We start from the raw sequence: 22,105 nt of genomic DNA, 5'->3' as shown, positions 1-22,105 counted from the left end.
GTCTTTCCCTAGCCTTTGAAATACTTAGCTCTACTGCCCATGCTATGTCTCCATGCTTCAAATTGGTCTCCATCCACTGGGCCGAAACTGTCTGAGGGGGGTACGAATGCATGCCCCTAAGAACCACCGACTTGCCATCCGGTCCAACAAACTCCATCACTAGCTATTTCCAATCAGTGGTAACCTGGCCAAGGGAATACAACCATTGGACACCCAACACCACATTGGTGTCCGGTACATCCACCACGGAAAAGTGGTCTGTCATCGAATAGTTACCCATAGTCATTGTTGGTGGTGGTGGTCCTCTCCCTGTTGGATCCTTGCTGTCTCGGCCACCAAACTCCAATTCCCCATCATCCTCCTGATCGATGTCAGAGAAGACTTCGATGTAATGGGCCTTGCCCGCTATGCGTCGTTGACTAGGTGCCCAAGGCTCTCACCATGTAAAACACAACTTCCTCCTCCTGAGGTCTCTCCTAGTCTTGTCATCGAACTGACCCCGTCCTTGAGCCGCTCTCTGCGCTGTGGTTGCTCTAGTGTCACTTCCCTTCTGAGGGTAGGGAGTGCGTGAAGGAAGTGGAGCTCGGGTCTTGGGGATAGCCCCTTGCAAATCCTGAGTACAAGATACTGTCTCCAGAAGATTAGATGGTTCGCAAGACTTCACCAGTCCCCGCAATGGCTCTGTCAACCCCTCTCCTCGCATCTGACAAATCACTCAAAAACTCAGATATATAATGCTCCAGATGCCTTGTCTGTCTAAGTTGGGTCAACTCCCTAAAGTGAGCCTTTGGATCCTTCTGATCAAAGTGCTCCACTACTCTCCGCGTGAAGTCCTCATAGGAGGCCATGCTAGCATGCCCAGAGTGGACAAACCATGAAACCACCAATCGTGTGCCTCCCCCTCTAGGTGCAATGTGGCCATCTTGATGGCCTCTACCTCTGTCATCCGATTCAGCTAGAAGTATGTGTCCAACTTCTCTACCCAAGCACATGCTGTGCACTTGGTAGTGCCATCATATGTAGGAAAATACATTTTCCCAATAGAACGATGTAGCTCATAGTTTTGCGTACCATAGCCTTTCCCCTTCTCATTCTGCTTGAGCTTGCAAAAGTCTTTGAAGGTCAGAGCCTCTCTGAAGTCTGCCCCCATGGACTGCCATTCCCGGAAATACTCATCCATCAATGATGGATCCTCTCCTCCACTAGTCTCACCCTGCGCTAAGGGCACAAAAGAAGGTAAAGTAGCTCGAGTTGGCTCACTCAAGGATGGTCGCTTCGCAGTGGGTGAAAGGTGATCGAACTGTTGAGAGGCCCCTAAAGTCTCTCCAACTACAAACTCTCGGTGAGTGCTCTGCTCCTGGTTCTACATCTTGATCTCGTCCAGCATCTCCTTTTTCCCTTTTGCCAAATCACTCAAAGCCTTCAAGAGACTATCAAAGGCCATCTCCTCCCTACTCTTGGGCTCACCCATATCTTCTACTACCGCAGTCTTCCCACGATCCTCCGTGTCTGGAGTAATCTCCAACTCCCTTTCCTGCTCCGGTACCTCTGTCTTCTGTAAGTAATATTCTGCCGGTCCTCCTCACTCATAGAAAAGTTTTCCCACGGCTGAGCCAAAATCTAAGCTCTGATACCACTGTAATGTTCCAAACTTAAACAAATAGTGATATGCAAAAGAAAATATGATTCATACACAGAAAAATTAAAACGATCAACAAATACTCAATACACATCAGAAATGAGAACCAGCTGAGCCATTTTATTAATGGAATGGAGCAAGTACAATAGTATGGAAAATGCACCTGGGCTTGCCTCAAGGGAAAGCTTGACAGAACCCAAGTGTCAAACAATAATCTCAATGCTGGAAAGATAATTGCTCCTCTAATGCTCTGCGCTGTCTCCTAGTAACTATATTGCTGGCTGGAAAGGAACTGCAAGAAACCCCGTCTCTGGTATTTAAAAAATGATGAAACTTTAGCCCCACGCTCCTTGACCAAAACCCACAAAAACCCAGAAAGGGTTTGGCCTGAATCCAACCTCCAAAATTTGGCCTCCTCTATGGCCTACGCCCTCCAAACTGCTCCAAGAATACGGCCTGCAAGGAATGGCCACGAAATCCTCCTCCAAGCTCTGAAAGGGAAGCAAACACCACTCCAAGTATCTCCTCTAACCTCCACGGCAAAGCTCAGCCTCAAGGACTGATACTCTACCCACCAAGTGAGCTCCCAGTACTGCCTCTGCGCTGGCCTAGGTAGTGCAAAAGTCACACTGCCAAGCAATAAGCTCAACCAGCTCCCAAACTCTCCCAAATGTCGACAATCCTCCCTAGCCTCCTCTCTGGAAAATCTCACGCCCAAACTCCACTACAAGACACCAACAACAAACTTGGCCTCCTCTCCATTGCGTCCTCCAGTAATACGCACCACCTAGAAGTGAATGCCACTGCTAGAAATCACAATGAGATCCTCCTCTTGAAGAAATGCATAAAACCTTCCTAGGGTGGCACTTGAAGTCCCCTGAAGAAATGGTGAGCTCTTCGCTTGAAGAACTCGTGCTAAACAACGAGTGACTCAGCTAAGCAACTCGAGCAACCAAGAGAAATCGATATACCAAAAAGATGAATGAGATGAGGAGAGTTGCCTTCCTTATATAGATTTCATGGAGCACTTTTCCCTCCAATTCGTCCTCCATCGTGGGCCCTCACTTAACCAACATCATGCAAAACTTAACCACCTCCATGCAAATTGAACTAGGGAGTGTGTATTGCCCTAGTGAGGGTGGCCCCCATGTGTAATTTAACTACAACACAAATAATTTTTCCTAAGTCTAATCTCCTAATAAAATCGAATTGGGTCCACTAGCTCGAAAAGTGGCCCCATAATACAAAAATTAATCTTGTTTGAAAATAATTTAGCAAGGGACATGATAGAAGAAGTCCCTGTTCGAGCTATAATTCTCAAGAACGACAAGATCTATAGTAGTCAAGACTCACAATACGAAGAGTTCATTGCATTTTGGCTTCTGCATGTAAATTCAAACTTGCCATTGCAACCTAAAGTCCGTTGACTAGTTGCCATGATGTGCATGTTTCACATTGGGAATTTTATGCTATAATATTTGAACATACTCAAAGAGGTTCTGCACAAATATGCATGTTGTATGCTATGTGACTGAGTTGTTGATCTAATCATAACTTTTTTCCAGGATATTTGATAGTGGTGGAATATGCCAAAAGTATGGGCTGTGTATTTTAGTGTCCTTAACAATCATGCTTTAGAGCACCGAAAGATAGGGTAGAACAAATGTAAAAATGACTTAATGTGGATGAAGGCTGTTGAAGAATGTAACTAGTTTCGGTGTTCATAATTGTCATTTGACTCTTATGATGATGTATCTATCAAAAGAAGAAAGAAAATGATGTAAAGAACAAAAGAAAAATTATTTGTAAAGCATGGGTTTCATGCTCAAGTTATTTATCACTAGGTCAAGCATCCATTGAATGCTCCTAGGGTTTTTCATGAGTCAAGAGTCCTTGTTATATTGTAAAAGACCCTTTCGGGCATTTGTATCAAAAGAAGAAAAAGTATTTTTGTAAATAGAAATGTCTAGAAGGCTCCCAAGACCAAGTCAGCTAGCCCAGCATAAATCTGCCTAGAGAGGGTAATTGAGCCTCTTGGAAGGCTATATAAAGTAGGAACTTTGACCTCCTTGAATGGATATCACACTCACACATCTTTGGTTCGATCTGCAATGGAGAAGAAGTGCGAAAGTCCTAGAAGACAAGGGAGAAGGCTAGAGAAGGAGGAGGAAGCCCTAAAGAGAACATGAATGTCTGAAATTTAGCTTGCTGCTGTTCACATGTGCGAGCACCCTAGGGTTTCTAGGATAACCTCAGGCCCGAACAGCAGTAAGTGTTGCAGGTTGTCTTGGCATGGACAAAAGGCTAGAAGAGCCTTCAGTTTAAAGGGATCTTGCTTCGTTACCCTTGGAGATTTTGTCTTGGATTCTGAAAGGAAATTTGGCTGGTTGACTTGGTTCTTGGTGGCAGTCACAGTCTAGGGTTTGGTCTTGGAAGTCTCCTTTGAAGTTGATTCTATAAGAAGAGAAGTTCTTTCTGGGTTTTCCCCTTGGAAGGGTTTTGCCCTGGCTTGGAGCCTATATCTTGTGTTCATGTGATCTTTATTTTTTTGGCATTTATTTGATGATAAGAACATAAGCATAATTAAGAACATAATGTCACAAATAACAGTCAAGTAAGGAAAAAGATGAATTAAAATGCTGCCCTAATCGGTTTTCCAACAAAGGCAACAATGAACATTTTTTGCATTCGAGATTTGTGATGGCTCTCCCTTGTCATGCTTTTTCTATTTAATTTCTTTAAGGTTATGAAAAACAAATCAGCATAAAAATTCATGTTTTCATATTCCTAGATAATCATTTTGTTGTTTTTTCTGCAGGTTTCCCCAAGCAAAGGGTATAATGCTCATTTGGCACCATCCTTGTTTGAAAATAGTGCACATATCCTACTCTTACCTCCTGTTTCTGTTTCTTTGTTCCCCTCTATCATAGATGGATGAAAACATTTAGAATTACAACTAGAAACAATGATAGAATAATTTCCAGGAAACAAACATTTTATTCCTTTCTTTTTGATGGGTGAATAGGTAGACATTGATTTTTCTGTTTCTTCCTTTCTTATCCTACCTAGAAATCAATGCTGGACCATTTAAAAGGGTAGTGTTATCTGCATGGCTGGAATCCAATGCAAAGTGTAGAGAAATGGAGAATTGTATTGTTCTTGATAATAACATAAAAGAAAATGGAATGAAAATTCAGACATAATAACTTACCTATCAATGGAGTATATCTCCATAATTATCATAGAAAAGTAGTTATTAGAATTAGAGTTGTGTGAATAGGGTCAACAGTGTATATTTCCAGTATATCGTTATGTACAGCTTATGGCTGGAATGCATTTCAAAGTGTAGAGAAAGGGAGGATTGTATTGTTCTTGATAGTTACATAAAGAAGATGGAATGAAAATGTAGACATATTAACTTACCTATCAATGGAGTATATTTCCATAATTATCATAGAAAAGTAATTATATAGCACTAGAGTTGTGTAAATAGGGTCAACAGTTTTTGGTTTTTCACTTAAAGTATGATATATTATTACTTGCATGTCAAAAAAATTGCTTCAACACGTAGTCATTGTAATAAACATATAGTTATATGCATTAGAGACAATGATGTCTATAAAACATATTAATATATTGAATAAGAGATTGATAAGATAAGATGATTACAATGATGATATTACTTTAAGGGGTATCTCTATGAAGAGTAACACCTTTTCATTAGTAGGATTTGTACCTTTTATCATCAATATAATGTTGTTGTTGTTATTATAATTTATGTTCATTACATTTCCTCCTCTAAAATGCTTCATCCTTGAAGCGTCAAAGAGGAAATTTTCTTTGGATGACTCTTGCCTCAGTGTCATTGTTCTGTGTTCTCTATTTTCATTTTTTCACTTCGACACCATTTTTGCCTTTTGAATGATAACCAAGATAGGTGAGATTTCTTGATCTCCATCCTCAGATAACATGTGTCTTCTTTTTTATTCAATATGGATATTATTGTGTACCTTAAAGCCATGAAGCCCCCAAGCAGATATACACTAACTTCTATTGATATACCTGGAGATATGATAAATAGTTTTGTAATATCCCCAATTTTTTGAGCATGGGAATTTTTCCCAATTTTGATAATATTAATTAAAAGGGACAACTAGTATTTTGGAGAAAGGTGGCAAGTATTATTTTATTGCAGATTGGCGGAAAATTATTATTTGATTGAAATGGTGGAAAAAGTAACTTAGTGGAAAATGGCCTCCACCAATAAAATAATATTAAAAGGAGTCTAGAAGGATGGAGAGAAAATATAAAAGGAGGGACTCATGTAATATCCCTAAGGAAAATTTACAGTAATAAACACAACATGCATAGACAAAAACACACAAAAAATTTGCCCAAATATCAGAACACAAAATAAAGCAAAAAAACTATGCTGTTGAGCCATTTTATTGATAAAACATGAGGTTACAATGGGTGCTTGGAAAGTATGCACATGGGCTTGCCCAAGGAAAGATAGTTAAGCCCAAGGCAAGCTAGCTAAGCCCAAGTGAAGAATATGAAATCCTCCAAGCGTACTGGCTGATCTTGTTGATCAGTGGTTGTCATTGATGTCAACTCAAGCAACACCAGGGGCGACCCCGATCTTGCATGGGAATTTTGACTTGACAACTTACTCTATTATGAGTCAAGGATCTTCTAGTTATATTCTACTCATCGAGATGTTTCCGTTGATATATGGTATGCCAAGTAATTCTTCACGGTTTGAGAGATATTCATGTTTGAAGTTAGTATCCCCAGTTAGTGGGCTAAAACCCTATGGAGTTGTGGCATGGCACTCATAATTGGTTGTGGTCATTGAATAGTCAATACTTAATAAAAAAAATTGCTCCTAAAATCCCTCCAACGTTCACTTGTTGAGGACCCTCTCAACTCAAGATATTCATATAAATAATGACCCTCATATCCTCCTCTAGTAGGGATTTTGTGGCTTCAAACAGGTCATCATGGAATTTTTGCTATAATGTTTTTTGTGCGAAGCTTTGGAAGCTGAAATTAAAGCCCATTTGAGCCGATATCTTGATGGACCTCGTGACCGAACTTCAGATCTTTGTTCACTATATTTTCAGAGATAGGATATGAGGAAGTTAGGGTTTTTGCAGACTCCCAAATTCCATGTCAAACAGGTGATGTTGGGAAAATCGTCATAACTTTCTCTTTGAGCATTGGATTCAAATTTCGTAAATAGTCACAAAAAGAGGACGGACTGTAGTTTGTTGAGTAGGGTTTTCAGGACCTAAGGTTGCAACATGGACACGTGGCACTTCGTACAAGTTTGTTCTACTGAACTAGTCTATAATCAGGTCATTGTGGGAGATTGGGCATAAGTATTCCTTGAAGAATCCAATCTTGATCAGACCTGTGGGGTTGGAAAGAGGACTCAAAGGGCTACCATAGGACGAAATTTCAGACCCTGGAGATCCGAAATTACATAGATACAACAGATTCAATATCGAGCTCCTAGAAGGCAAGAAAAAACATGCATTCAAGGATCACTGTAGTAAGGACCACACATCAACAATCAAGGGTAAGTCTCCTACAGAAAGGTATGTATGATTAGTGTTTACATTTGAATTTTGAGTATCATCTCTGACATATGTTTTTGCAGGACAACGTAAGTATATACAATGTCTCGGTTATATCTCTATGTCTCTATATGTCACAATTAGTTTTTCGGATGTCCTATTCTTGATACTACACATTTTATGCTACATATTCTTGATGCTACACCAAGTTTGCTAAATCTATATGATGTTGTAAGTTCATGTTACTTGTCTTGTCATAGTTGATGGAATGGTCTCTGTTGTTGTACTTAGAACTTCGTCCATCACAAGTCTAGGGTCTCTCATAAGTGTTTATTGTATATATCTTTAGATCAGTTTTGGATATAGTCTTTCATAGAGTCCAAGCCTATATCAAGAGTGGGAGTCTTTTTCTACTGCTGCAACAAGTCAACAACAAAAGTGACAAGCACACTTCAGGTACGAATTGTAATTTTAATTTGTATTTTTTCATTATTATGCACTTACATGTGTTTTGCAGGCAAAGGTAAGTTGAAGGGTATTTTGTTTGTTTTGGGATTGGTTTTGCCGGGCAAATTTTGCATGCAGGTAGAAGAAGATTCAAGTACAACTTCAAGCAAGAATTCAAGAGCTGAAGTATCAAATCAAAGGAGGCATTGCAGCGGGACATCCTTTGAAGACATGACAACCATCTGCATATTGTGAAGAAGTATCAAGGCCAAGAGTCAACGGGACATCCTTTGAAGACATGACAACCATCTGCATATTGTGAAGAAGTGTTGAGTCATCATTGTAAAGTTGTAAAAGAGTCATTTGTAAAAGTGTCATCATTGGAAGAATCATTATTGTAAAAGAGTCAATCTGCCTAGATTCATGTTGACCCTGCCGCCTACACCTACCTACAAGTCTGTGAGAAAAGCCTTCAATCCCACAAGGTGTGGTTGGTGGCAGGGAACTCAGAGAAGAGGCTGTCACACTAATCCTGACTCTCTCCGTTTGAGCTATCTCCTAGGTTAGCTAAGGGGGGTGGTCCCTAATGAAAAGTTAAGTTAAAAGATGTGAGTTTCTAAGAGAGTGTTATAGTGAAAATGGATTACTTTTAAGGATTTATGGGCAAATATGAAGTGAGCAACTTGAAATAACAATGCCAATCTAATATGATTAAAAACCATAAAACCAGTGCCTTATAAGGAATTTGCTCAACAATTTAAAGATATATTTGCTCAAAGTAAAATGCAATTCTCTCAAAAGAAAAAACAAAGTAACCCTGAAATGTAAATAAAAATTGTTAGCACAAGATATATAAGATACAAATGCTTTTGAGATAATCAACTTTATAAATCAAAACATGTGAAACATATCTTGCCAAAACCCAAAAATTAGTAATTAACTTGGAAATGTAAAAGAAAGGAAGTGCTAAACCAAGACATCAATATGCAATTAGACTTGAAACATGAAAAGGAAACACTTGTTTGAAATGATTAAAATACTTGCTTTTGGAATAGACTTTGCATATGAAAACTCAAACCATCAAGAGACAAGTAAAGTAAATGTAATGTAAAGTGCTCTTTGTTAATTTTATTAATTAGCTCTACAACAAGATTACAATTTAACTCTTCAATCCTCAGACTTCACCCTCGCCCAATGATATGGATCTCACAGTGAGGAGTCAATAGAGGAGTAGAAGATCCCTAAGATGTCTACTTCAACCAACTTATGTTGGAGGTAAAATTTTAATGAGGCTTGGGGCCTTCCTACACTAAAATGCCTAGATGAAATGCAAATTGTGTTAATTCCCCAAATTAAAATAATGATACATGCAAATGCTTCAAAGAGATTGATTTGCAATGCTTGAAAATGAAATAGTGTTCAACATAAGTTGCAATTATAACTTCAATTGGAGGAATAAAATTAGCTTACAAGTGTTGCATGTGTTTCATCAATGAATTAAAATGATATAAGTAATTTGCTTGAAAGTAAAATTTGTTTCAAATAGACAATGGCAATAAATTGCTCCAATATTAAAGATAACAATGTAGCATAAAATTGAAGCATGTATTCAAGTGCTCATGAAACAATTTACCAAGGTAAATGGAAACAAATCAAAGTTTGTTAAGAATATAAAATGCTTGCATGTAAATGATGAATTGCCCAAAGTAAAGTGTAAGCTTGTAGCTCCAAGCAACAATGAGAAAGAAAATTCAAAACTCAAATGAAATTGTAACAAACTTTAACTTAATGAAATGTGATAGTGAGGTTGTGTTAATTCTCAATTAAAGCATGCATGTAAGTGAATGAAGTATGCAAGCTTAAACCATGCAATTGTAATATTCCTAACTCAGAATATTCCTCAAACCCCAGCAAAAACTCCAACCAAATATGTGCAAATGATATAATAACCCAGAAGTGATAAAATAACAGTGGAACAACATATAATAATGTAAACCGGAAATATAAGCAGATACACAGTGTTGACCTCTACTGGTCAACTTCCCATGCAGTACACCCTCTTTTCTTGGCAGAAAGGGGTAGCACCTGAACGACGTGTCCGTGCCAGCCTACAGTCATCAGCAGCTTGATCATTTCAATTGTAAACCCAGTCTGCATGTATGAATTGTAAATAATCTAAGCAGATCAGAGTCATGTATGTAAAATTGCCTAGGTGGACCTAACTTTCTATGATAATCTATGTCCCGGAAGGTTTTTTGTCTCACCGATCCATGGATCGGCAGAGTTTTCCTTCAAACCTGACCCCAAAGCCGGGATGGATTTTGTCATTAGAACTTTAGGAGAATCCTAGTGTGTTAATCTGCTAGATTATAGTTGTGTCGCAGAACTGGGTGTTTTGTGAGGGTCTGTATTAAGTGGGTTTGTCCCCTTGAGATGAAAATTGTAAAAAGTCATGATGTAATGTGTCTTGAGGGTCGAAAAATGTTTTAAATCCCCTCGTGAGTCCTAAGTCCTAGGTCCTAGGTGATGTTTCCAAAGGCTTAGTTCGATGATCCATTTAAAAAAATGAAATAAAATAATAAAATAAATAAAAATTTAAAAATTTAAAAAATAATAATAATAAAAATTTTAAAAATTTTAAAAATAATAATAAAAAATTTTAAAATTTTAAAAATTTAAAAAATAATAATAAAATAATAAAATAAATAAAAAATTAAGAAATTTTAAAAATTTAAAAAAAATATAAAAATAAAATAATAAATAATAAAAAATTTAAAAATTTTAAAAATAATAATAAAAAATTTAAAAAATTTAAAAAATAATAATAAAAAATTTAAAAATTGAAAAAATAAAATAAAATAATAAATAATAAAAAATTAAAAAAAATTTAAGGGAATAAATCGACGGATGAGATCAAGAGATGTCTTGATCCTCATCAACGGTCGAGATCATTTCTACATGGATCAATCGAACTAGCCGTTGGAGTCATTTCCTTTAAATAGGGTGCTAGGAGTCATTGTCGATTCATTCGATCTGTGAGTCTAAGACTGAAGAAGCTCTCTTGTAAATCTGTTTCTGGTTAATAAAGGAAGACTTTGGGGTCCATATCTTGCTGGTGTTACTCTCTTGGAATGCTGTGAGATCATTTCATTTTTTGCATATGTTATTTTCAGCCATTAATATTAGCTTCTTATAGAGTATTGTGAGCACAGGTATCTTGTTCACTTGCTGGGGTTTGGGTGCTGTTAGGGTTTCTGAAGTAATGGCAGGTATCTCCATTACTGTTTGAGATCTAGCAGCATTTTTGCCCTCTTTGTTGACGGTTGTTTTGAGCTGTGCAGAAAACATTTTCTGAAGGAATTTTGTGGGCGTTCGGGGAAGTTCTCGGCTGAACCAGCCAACTCCCGCAAGCATTTTTTGCTGAGCCCAGTTGGATTTGATCCTGGGTCTATCATTCGGTTTGTTTATTTGATTTGCATGAGAAATTTTCTGAAGTTCTTCACAGTGACAAATCTGAAATTTTCGTTTCGTTAAAATATTTCTGTTCTTATTGCTGAATCTGGCTATTAAGGGGCCAAATCTGTAAATTAATCAGTTGTCTTAGGGTTTCAATTTTCTCTGATCTAGGGTTTCAAATTTTTTGCTTTATGCAGTTTTTATCAGGGTTTAGGGTTTTTAGGTTTCATTTTATCACATAAAAAATTTGGAAAATCATTTTTGCCAGTTTCAGTTGTTTTTCATGTTATATCTTAAGATCTGAATTTTTCAAGTCGAGATGCGAATATGATATCTAGTTAATGGTCTAGGATTCTCGTGGTGGTTTAAAGCATTTATCTTTTTTCAAAATTCTCAGTCGCTGGATATCGTTTGGTTATGTGATTTCGCTGATACCTTTTGATGACAAATGATTGCTGTTCACGGTTTATTTTTCTATATCTAACAAGTAATCATTTTAACAATAATCTCTTAAGGCACTGGTCTGCTCAATTAATCAAATCATTTTAGTGCTTTTTATATCGTATCTCGTGTCTCCCAACCAACTGGTCGACAGTTGGTCTCATCATCTCACAGGGACTACCCCCCTTAGTCGCGGGAGACAGGCTTAAACGGAGGGATCGGGGATCAGAGTGACAGCCGCCGGTCTGAGCGTTGTCGTGTCAATCCGTGCGACAACACACAGGAAATGCAGCGAGAAATGCTAAGCCATTTTATTATACTGAGCAATAAAATGAGTACAAGAGGTGATTAGACAGATGGCACCTCGACTTGCACAAGACAAGTGAAGAAATACTCTCAAAATGACAAGAATGGCCTCTCTGCGTGGATGCTGCTGTTGTGCTACTACTGCTGCTAGAAAACAAATGATGATTTGGGGCTGCTCCCCTCCTCGGAAAAAGATGAAACTCTGGATTTGGCCTCTACTCAAGAAACCCACAAAAACCCAGAAAGCTTTTCTGAAATGGCCGACCCCCGAAAATCGCCCCCTTGGGGAATCACGTAATCCCTCAAGGCCCTGCGCTGCCACTGAGTAGAATCCTCCAAAATACTGCCTGAAACTCTGCCAAACCACTCCAATATGCAAGATCTGATCCCTTGCTCAATATCCCAGCTCAACTCCTCCACAAATCCTCAATCCGGAATTGCTCCCAGAAGAACTACATCCCTCTCTCTCAAGACTGCACAGTCTTCCAATGCTCAGCTCCACCTCAATGCCAAAGATCAAAACTACTGCAAAAAGACTGTTGAAAATACCTTGCCTGAGTAGGCACTCAAAGTCTCTCGTGGCTAAGGGTGAGATCTTCGAACGGAGACACTCAATGCACTAAACAGTGCTACAGACAGGCTAAACAGCCAGCGTGCTCCAAGTCGAAGTGACTAGCTCAAATGCTCATAATCGAATGATCCAAAATGAGGGGGCTCCTCTCTATTTTATAGCCTCTGCCTCTCACAATCCCTAGGCTCACCTCCTCCTGCGTGATTCCCCTCTTGCCATGTGTTCTTCCCTCCTGCGCAGTCCCTCCATGTGTCTGTGTGGGCCCCATTTCTGCGTCCCCCTTTGGCCCCCTTGGCTCCTCCTTAAGTCACAACGTTGTGCTACTAGGAAGTGACTTTTTATTCTTAAAGTGAGTTATGTCCCCCGTCCTCACTTTTTTTATTTATAAATAACTATAGAAGGCAAAAATTGGGCAAAATCGAATATTCCAATTAGCCATGGCTAATTAGGAATATTACAGTCTCCCCCAGCAAAATGTTGCTTGTCCTCAAGCAACTGAAGTGATGGATGCTGCAAGATCTTCTCACTCTCCCAAGTGGCATCCTCATCCGGCAAATTCTTCCACCTCACCAAGAATTCCTGAACCGTCCTACTTCGCAGCTGCCTCTCCCTGGTATCAATGATAGCCTCCGGCTGCAATACCAAATGCCCCTCGTCATCCATGGGTGGTAGCTCATCTGTCACTGTCACCTGCTGCCCCAATGCCTTTTTCAGGCATGATACATGGAAAACGTTATGAATCTTGCTGCCTTGGGGCAGCTCCAACTCATATGCAACCTGTCCAACCCTGCGTATCACCCTGTACGACCCATAAAAGCGGGGCTTAAGCTTCTCAGCCCCCTTCTGTTTTAGTGACGATTGTCGGTATGGCTGTAATCATAGGTAGACCATGTCCCCTACCTTGAACTGTCTCTCCACCCGACCCCTGTCGACATATAGCTTCTGCTGGTTCTGTGCTGTAGCTATGTTATCCTTGAGAGCTCGGAGAATATCTTGACTTCCTTGGATCCATATCTTGGCTCTAGGAGCCTTGCTATAACCAAACATCACGTCAGCAAAAGATAAAGGATGATACCCATATAAAGCATAGAATGCTGACATACCAATGGACCTGTGATGTGAAGTATTGTAGCAGTACTCCCCTAGATGCAGCCACCTCAACCATGCTCGCCGCTGCCCACTGACATAGTTACGCAAGTAGCCCTCTAGCCACTTGTTAACTATCTCTGTCTGCCCATCCGTCTGCGGGTGTTACTCGGTGTCAACTTCGTCCCCACCAATCGGAAAAGCTCCTGCCAAAACCCGCCCATAAAACGGCTGTCCCTATCACTGACGATGGTCTTAGGAAGACCATGTAGCCTGAAGATCTCCCTGAAGAATAGCTCGGCCACCTGTGCTGCTGTGTAGTGTGCGGATATGGCAAAGAAATGCGCGTACTTTGTCAGTCGGTCAACGACAACAAAGATACAATCCTTGCCCTGTACCGTGGGCAATCCTGTGATGAAGTCCATCGAAATGCTCTCCCATTTCCCCTCCGGAATGGGTAGCGGCTGCAATAAACCCACGGGATGGCTCATCTCTCCCTTGTTCCACTGGCAAACATCGCACTCCCTGATATGCCGGAGTACGTCCTCCTTGAGGCCCTTCCAGGAGAACCTCTCTCTAATGGCCCTGTACGTTTTGGTAAACCTTTGATGGCCTGCCAACGGTGAATCATGTGATGCCTGGAGTATCTTCTTCTTGAGCTAAGACCCTTCAGTCAAGAAGATCCGATCCCTGTAATAGATGATCTCATCGATCACCCTAAACCTGTCATCAGCCACCTGTCCGTCCAGAATCTCACATGCAAACCTGTCTTTGGAGTACTCTACTAAGATTCGAGCCCTCCGGTCTGCATCCAAGCTCATAAGAGACAACGTGGCTGGTCTACGTGAAAGGGCATCTGCTACCATGTTGTTCTTACCCTTGACATACTCAATGTCAAAGTCATATGCTTGGATCTTACTGATCCACTTCTGCTGCCTCTCCTGCAACTACTTCTGCTCCAAAAAAAACTTGAGGCTGTTGTGATCAGTCCTCACCCTGAACCTGTTCCCCACCAAATACTGCCGGTACTTAGCCAATGCATGCATGATGGCCAGCATCTCCTTGTCGTATATAGAATACAACCTCTCGTGCGGAAGGAGCTTCCAGCTCTCAAAGGCTATAGGGTGACCTCCCTGCATCAATACTGCGCCGATCCCCTCTCCCGACGCATCACACTCCAAAACAAATGGCTGCGTAAAATCTGGCAATGCAAGCACTGGGCAGCTGCTCATAACCTCCTTGAGCCTGGCAAAGGCTCGCTGCATTGTATCCGACCAATTGAATGCCCCCTTCCTCGTCAAATTTGTCAGGGGTGCAGCAAGCTGTGAGAAACCTTTGACGAACTTCCGGTAGTAAGTACAAATGCCAATGAATCCTCGAAGTTCCGTCATGTTTCTCAGCTCCGGCCAATCTCTGATGGCCCTAATCTTCTCCTCGTGGACCCTCACTTCGTCCACTCCAATGATGTGTCCCAAGTATAACATCTCCGTCAACCCGAACTCACATTTGGAGAGCTTGGCATAGAACTGTTGCTCCTCCAAGATGCGTAATACTGTCTCAATATGCTGGAGATGCTCCTCCCACGTCCTGCTGTAAATGAGTATATCATCAAAGAACACCAACACAAACTTCCTCAGGTGACTACGGAAGATGTGATTCATGCAAGACTGGAATGTAGCTGGGGCGTTGGTTAGCCCGAAGGGCATCTCCAAAAACTCAAAGTGCCCATAATGACATCTGAAGGCGGTCTTGGGAATGTCCTACTCCCTCACGTGAATCTGATGGTACCCTGATCTCAAATCAATCTTTGAGAAGAACCGTGCTCCTCTCAACTCATCCATCAACTCATCGATCCTGGGTATGGGGTACCTGTTCTTTAGTGTGCACTTGTTCAGGGCCCTGTAGTCAATGCACATCCTCAATGTATCGTCCTTCTTCTTCACCAACACCACAGAAGAAGCAAAAGGACTCGTGCTTGGTCGAATGTGCCCAAGAGCTAGCAACTCCTGAATGGCCTGCTCTATCTTGTCCCGATAGGCCTTGGGATGCCTATAGGGGGTGGTGATCACTGCCTGGATGCCCTGCTCAAGTTCGATAGTGTGCTCAAACCCCTGATCCGGTGGCTGTCCTGGTGGAATCTCTCAAAACACTATGGCATACCGATCAAGGATGGACTGGATCTCTGGATGTGCCGTCTGCCCTGTCGTCCTTGCCTTTGATGCACGCAGCTCCATTGCCCACTTTATGTCTCCCTTCCGAAAGACTACCTCCATCCGATGAGCCGACACAGTCTGAGGCAGATATGTGTGCTGTCCCCGTATCTTCTCATGCCTCCCTGTCTTCTCATCATCCCACTCCATCTCTAGGGTCTTCCAATCCGTTGTGACCTTCCCTAGAGTAATAAGCCACTGAACACCCAGTATCATGTTGGTGTCCGGAATATCGACCACGAAAAAGTGGTCAGTCAATGTGTAGGTGCCCATCATCACTGAAAGCTCTGGGACATAACGAGCACACGTCATGGTTTGATCTCCTCGGACCAATACTGGAAACCCATCGAAGCTCTCTGTCTGAATACCTCTATGCTCAACCATCTGTGCATCGATGAAGTTGTGGGTTGCCCCACTGTCAACCAAAACTGATACGCACTGGCCACGTACTGTCCCTCGTACGCGTAGCGTCAGATACTTGGGAACTCCTCGCAACGCTGCAAGGGCCCCTCCGGTGGGTGCAAAAGATGCACCACCTGCTGCTGGTGGTGGAGGTGGCAAAGGTCCCTGTAGGGCATGGCTATCTCCTGTCTCCACATCCTCCTCATCATCCTCTTCTCCACTGCTCTCGGAGAAGACCTCAACGAAATGTGCCTTGCTAGCAGCACATCTATGCCCTGGTGCCCATGGCTCCGGACATGTGAAGCACAACCGCTTCTTCTTCAGCTCCCTCTTGACATCATCGTCAATCTGTACTCGTCCTCGATTCCCCTTTGGAGGTGGAATCCTCACATCCTTCTCTTTAGACTGGAAAGTCTGTCTCTGGGGGTAAGGTGTTCGGGTCCTGGGTAAGACATCATGTAGGTCCCGGGTCCTGCTGATAGCATCCTGAAGGGTGGTCGGTCTAGCGGATTTGTCTAGATCTCGAAGTGGCTCTGCTAACCCCTCAACATACATATAGATCCTCCGTGCCGTGGATAGGTCTGGCACCATCACGGAGAGCCTCAAGAAATCTGCAATGTAGGTCTCTGGGCTCCCTGTCTGTTTGAGCCTTGTCAGCTCAACGAAATGCTGCTCTGGATCCCTCTGATCAAATCGCTCCATCAATCTCCTGGTAAACTCGGCATATGTCGTCACTGTGGAGTGCCCTAGTGTAACCATCCCATGAAACCACCAATCCTGGGCCTCGCCATCCAAATGCAATGTTGCCACCTTGATGGCCTCTGCCTCCGACATCTGGTTAAGCTAGAAATAAATGTCCAGCTTCTCCACCCAAGACTTTGCCGAACTGTTTGATGAGCCATCAAACGTAGGCAAGTGGAATCTACTCGCTGCACGATGGGTGTCACCATCATGGTAATGTCGGTACCCTCTGTGATGGTCGTGGGGTCTGCTATCCCGTTGGAGCTGAACAAAATCTCTGAATGAGAGGGCTTCCCTGAACTCCTGCCCATAGGCCTAGTACTCTGCAAAATAATCGCCCATATGTCCGGGCTTTGCCTCCTGCTGGGCTACGGCCCCCGTGTCTGCTCCTAAGAAAGTGGGCATGGTAGAGCGTGTAGGGGCATGTGAGGCCACTTGCTGCGCAATATCATGCTGCTCTGGCAAGTGATGGGATGCACCTGATCCCTCACCAATCTGAAAAACTCGTGGGCTCTCATGCTGTCTGGCCTCTACTGTCGTGAATCTCTGCCCCATCACCTCAATCTGCCTCGACAGATCTTGCACTGATTTGAGGAGCATATCCGCAAATCTCTTCCTGTCCTCATCGGCCATCTGTTTTGCGTCCACTACTGGCTCTCTCTGTTCTGTGTCTACCACAGGCTCCACCTGTTCTGCGTCCACCACAGGAACACAATCTCCCTCCCCGTAGGTATTGTCTAACCTACGTCCAGTGTCTCTGTACCTCCTACCTCTGTAACAAATGTAGGGTTTTTCCCTTGGTGTCATAGATTGCTAGCTCCACAGGCTGAGCCAGATTTATGCTCTGATACCACTGTAATATTCCTAACTCAGAATATTCCTCAAACCTTAGCAAAAACTCCAACCAAATATGTGCAAATGATATAATAACCCAGAAGTGATAAAATAACAGTGGAACAACATATAATAATGTAAACCAGAAATATAAGCAGATACACAAGAAATGCAGCGAGAAATGCTAAGCCATTTTATTATACTGAGCAATAAAATGAGTACAAGAGGTGATTAGACAGATGGCACCTCGACTTGCACAAGGCAAGTGAAGAAATACTCTCAGAATGACAAGAATGGCCTCTCTGCGTGGATGCTGTTGCTGTGCTGCTGCTACTGCTAGAAAACAAATGATGATTTGGGGCTGCTCCCCTCCTCGGAAAAAGCTGAAACTCTGGATTCAGCCTCTACTCAAGAAACCCAGAAAAACCCAGAAAGCTTTTCTGAAATGGCTGACCCCCGAAAATCGCCCCCTTGGGGAATCGCACAATCCCTCAAGGCCCTGCGTTGCCACTGAGTAGAATCCTCCAAAATACTGCCTGAAACTCTGCCAAACCACTCCAATATGCAAGATTTGATCCCTTGCTCAATATCCCAGCTCAACTCCTCCACAAATCCTCAATCCGGAATTGCTCCCAGAAGAACTGCGTCCCTCTCTCTCAAGACTACATAGTCTTCCAATGCTCAGCTCTACCTCAATGCCAAAGATCAAAACTATTGCAAAAAGACTGCTAAAAATACCTTGCCCGAGTAGGCACTCGAAGTCCCCTGGGGCTAAGGGTGAGATCTCCGAACGGAGACACTCATTGCACTAAACAGTGTTGCAGACAGGCTAAACAGCCAGCGTGCTCTAAGTCAAAGTGACTAGCTCAAATGCTCATAATCGAATGATCCAAAATGAGGGGGCTCCTCTCTATTTTATAGCCTTTGCTTCTCACAATCCCTAGGCTCACCTCCTCCTGCGTGATTCCCCTCTTGCCATGTGTACTTCCCTCCTGCGCAGTCCCTCCATATGTCTGCGTGGGCCCCATTTCTGGGTCCCCCTTTGGCCCCCTTGGCTTCTTCTTAAGTCACAACGTTGTGCTACTAGGAAGTGACTTTTTATTCTTAAAGTGAGTTATGTCCCCCGTCCTCACTTTTTTTATTTATAAATAACTATAAAAGGCAAAAATTGAGCAAAATCGAATATTCCAATTAGCCATAGCTAATTAGGAATATTACAGCAAATGTTAATCCACCTAAGAGAAGCCTCCCTCTAAATGGGGAGATGGGATACCATGGGCGAAATCCCAAGCTCCCACGAGCAAGTTAGATCTTTTATTAATATTACAATGACAAGAGGGCCCTTCAAAGTTCTCAACTATACTTCAAGGAGAGTCCTCACAATAATTGCTTGAAACTTGGACACTAGACCTCTTTTCTTGAGAAAGTAGTGACAAGATCTCACAAAACTTATGCAAGGGAAACAAGGTGTGAGTTTCCTCCAAATTCCCACGGCTTAAAGAGGAAAATGGGCACCCCTTTAGTGAACTCGACTTGGCCAAAATAAGCCTCAAAAGGGCTCACGACATCCTTGGAAATCGAACCCCCAACACTTGCTAAAGGTCCTGCAAACACTTGTTAGATGTTGCGGGAAGTTGATCTTCAAAATTTGCGACACAAGAGTTAGCAAACAATCCAAACAATGGCTGCAAAATAAGTTAAGTATTAATGGAAAAATCAGCAAGATAAAATGTATATGTACAATTATAATTTACAAAAGGCTAAGCTAAAGAGTGAGAGTAAACTCTCGTTTTTGCTTAGTCATCTTCAAGCTCTTAGATAGCAAATGAAAGAAATGAAGTACAATGTTTTTTTAAAAGAGATTTAAATTGAGAAGTTCTCGGCTTGTGTACAAGCTATGTGCCGAAATCCCTGCAAAACCATTTTGTAAGATAAGGCTATGAAGGTTCAAAGAACAAATGAGAGCTCCTTTAAGAATGTATCAAGAGTGGGTTGGTCTCTCCAAAGACTTCCCCTCACGCTTGATTCTGTAATCCCAACAAGATGTTCCCTCTACAAAACTTCAATCAAGAATTAGTTCCATATAGATTTAGCAATAAACAATGATAAGAAACTCTAGAGATTTATTTAAAACCAACTAGAGCATTCTATACCTAGAGCATACTTCTAAATCAAATGTCAATGCAAGATAGCTCTACATTAACAAATCTACAAGAGCATATGGAAGCAAATTAGATCAAAGCATGAGTAAAAGGAATTATACCAATGCTCAACAATTCATCACACTCGAAAAGGAGGAACACCTCATGAATGAAACCCCAAAGTCTTTATTGATATTTCTGAAAGTGTACAAGGCAGCAGCGCTTCCGCAAGCACAATAGCTAGTAACAATATTATATAATGTGAGAGCCCATGGCTCTATTATATAGAGAGTTGGGAGCAAATCCCAATGAAGAATGACAATGAAAAATGGCATTGGAGCCAATCCCAATGTAGAAGTGATTAAACAAGTGGCATGAGGTGACAATTCCAAAGAGAAATTTGAATTTGTTGAATGGAGCTCCAATGCCAAGTGTAAAAATCGAATTTTGGCAAGTGGACATCATTTTCTTCTTCCCTTATGTGCCAAATTCGAATTTTATGGTGGAATGACAAGTGTATATGGGTGGTAACCCATGTGGGGACAATTTCCCACAAAAATCTCCACCAAATATTCTCCCAAATCCTCCCAAATGTGCATTAACTTCACAAATTCGAATTTCCAAGTAGCGTTTTCATTTAATGCCAGAAATTCGATTTTATTTGAGCACATGTCGTTTCCTTGATTTTAAGAGTCCACATCACCTTGGGACTTCACTTTAACTCCCCCATAATTTTCCACCTCATTTCCACAACATTTAGCATGTGTGGATATTTATTTTTCTCCATTTATTTAATTTATGGCTTAATTAATTGCCAAATTTCCCACTAAACTTAGGAAAAGTGGGTTTTGAGGGTCCAAAACACATTATTAACCCCTCAAAGTGTGTCATAGTAGAAAGTTGAGGGTGAGAGGTGTAATTTTGATTACTCATACCCCATACAACTTCTCTAGACTACACTTATTACAATTTAAATACAATTTTATTTGCAATTTTTGACCTGCGGGAAATCTAAAAAATTAAAAAATGACTACCTAGACTTACCAAATTCCACGAATTTTTTTGTGTGATCTAGTATGGTAATATACATTGACTCTAGACACTAAGATGTGTCAGGGGCTCAACCTTCAAACCGTCACCCCGGCTTTGGGGTAAAACGTGAGTGAAAAAACCCAGAAAATTATCCGCCTCTGAAAAAGAAGGGATAATTAACCAGATAAAAAAAAAACACTCCAAGGTGTACTCGTTTGCTGATCGAGTCCCAACATCCTAGGCCTGTTATAGACTCAAAACTCATCATTACTAGTATCACTTATTACAATTCCCCGTAGGGTGTGGAATTTGGGTACAAAAAAGATGATGAGAAGATAGAAGTAGAGTTAAAAAACTTCGTTGATGGACGATATCTGATGGTACAAGTTTCCTCTGGATCATCCTTGGGCATGGAGTCTTCATGTAATCATCAGGTGCCACTCCAGTGGTCAACAAGTCGAAAAGGCATTATTGGGAGGTATAGGAGTCTTTGTTGGGATTATGTCATGGTTGGGTTGCAGGTCATAGTGTGATTGGGTGTTTAGTCAAAATCATTGTAAATCATATTGTATCGTGGATTGTTGTCCCTGGTACGGGAATCCACACTCTTGTCTCATTTTAGTCATTATAGGGTGGCAGGGAGGTGATAGGATGGTGCATCAAGTCGCCTACAAGTTGGAGCCTGTGAACACTTCAGGGTGGTAGGTTGGTCTAGGATGTTGGGGCATCCATTCAGTTGACTACTTAAGAAACCAGGGCGTTGGGGCGTCCTTCCAGTGGGAGCTGGAGAAGAATGATTTGCTAGAATCCTAGGAAGTTGTTGCTTTCATTTTAGTTGGGGCTGAAGATTAAAGAATTTATTAAAAAAACGTTCGGTAGTTTTGGACCCGGAGAGGGTTTTCCACCTAAAATGTTTGTGCTTACTGTGTTCTTTTATTTACTGTTATTACTGCATAAACATAATTAATAATTGAGGATTAACAATGCTCTGAAAAGATTTAAAAGTGCTAATTGCTAAGGAATACTGATTCACCCCCCCTCTCAGTATTTCCAACAATTGGAATCAGAGCTTGGTTCCTTCAATAGCAGTCTAACAACTGGAAGGAGATCATGGAGTATACTAAGAATAGAGTTCCTTTGTTCAATGGAAATAACTATGCACTTTGGAGTGGAAGAATGCAGGTTCATTTGCTGGCGCAAGGATACGAAGTATGGGA

General features: G+C 41.5%; 1 protein-coding gene across 1 annotated transcript in view; it reads left to right on the top strand.

Annotated features, from left to right (window-relative positions):
- The first annotated feature begins 4,462 nt into the window (after window positions 1–4,462).
- LOC149142009 (meiotic recombination protein SPO11-1-like) overlaps window positions 4,463–22,105 on the top strand; it is a 157,671-nt gene continuing 140,028 nt past the window's right edge. The window contains exon 1 of the mRNA XM_089451379.1: window positions 4,463–4,474. The gene's annotated coding sequence lies outside the window, so the exon portion shown is untranslated. The remainder of the gene's footprint in view (window positions 4,475–22,105) is intronic.

Source organism: Pinus tabuliformis, chromosome X (assembly GCF_031772625.1).
Source record: "Pinus tabuliformis cultivar Carrire ecotype Pingquan chromosome X, CPIR1, whole genome shotgun sequence".
Classification (NCBI taxonomy): Eukaryota; Viridiplantae; Streptophyta; class Pinopsida; order Pinales; family Pinaceae; genus Pinus; species Pinus tabuliformis.
Note: the sequence above shows the minus strand (reverse complement) of the source record. Positions and strands in the feature narration are given on the sequence as shown.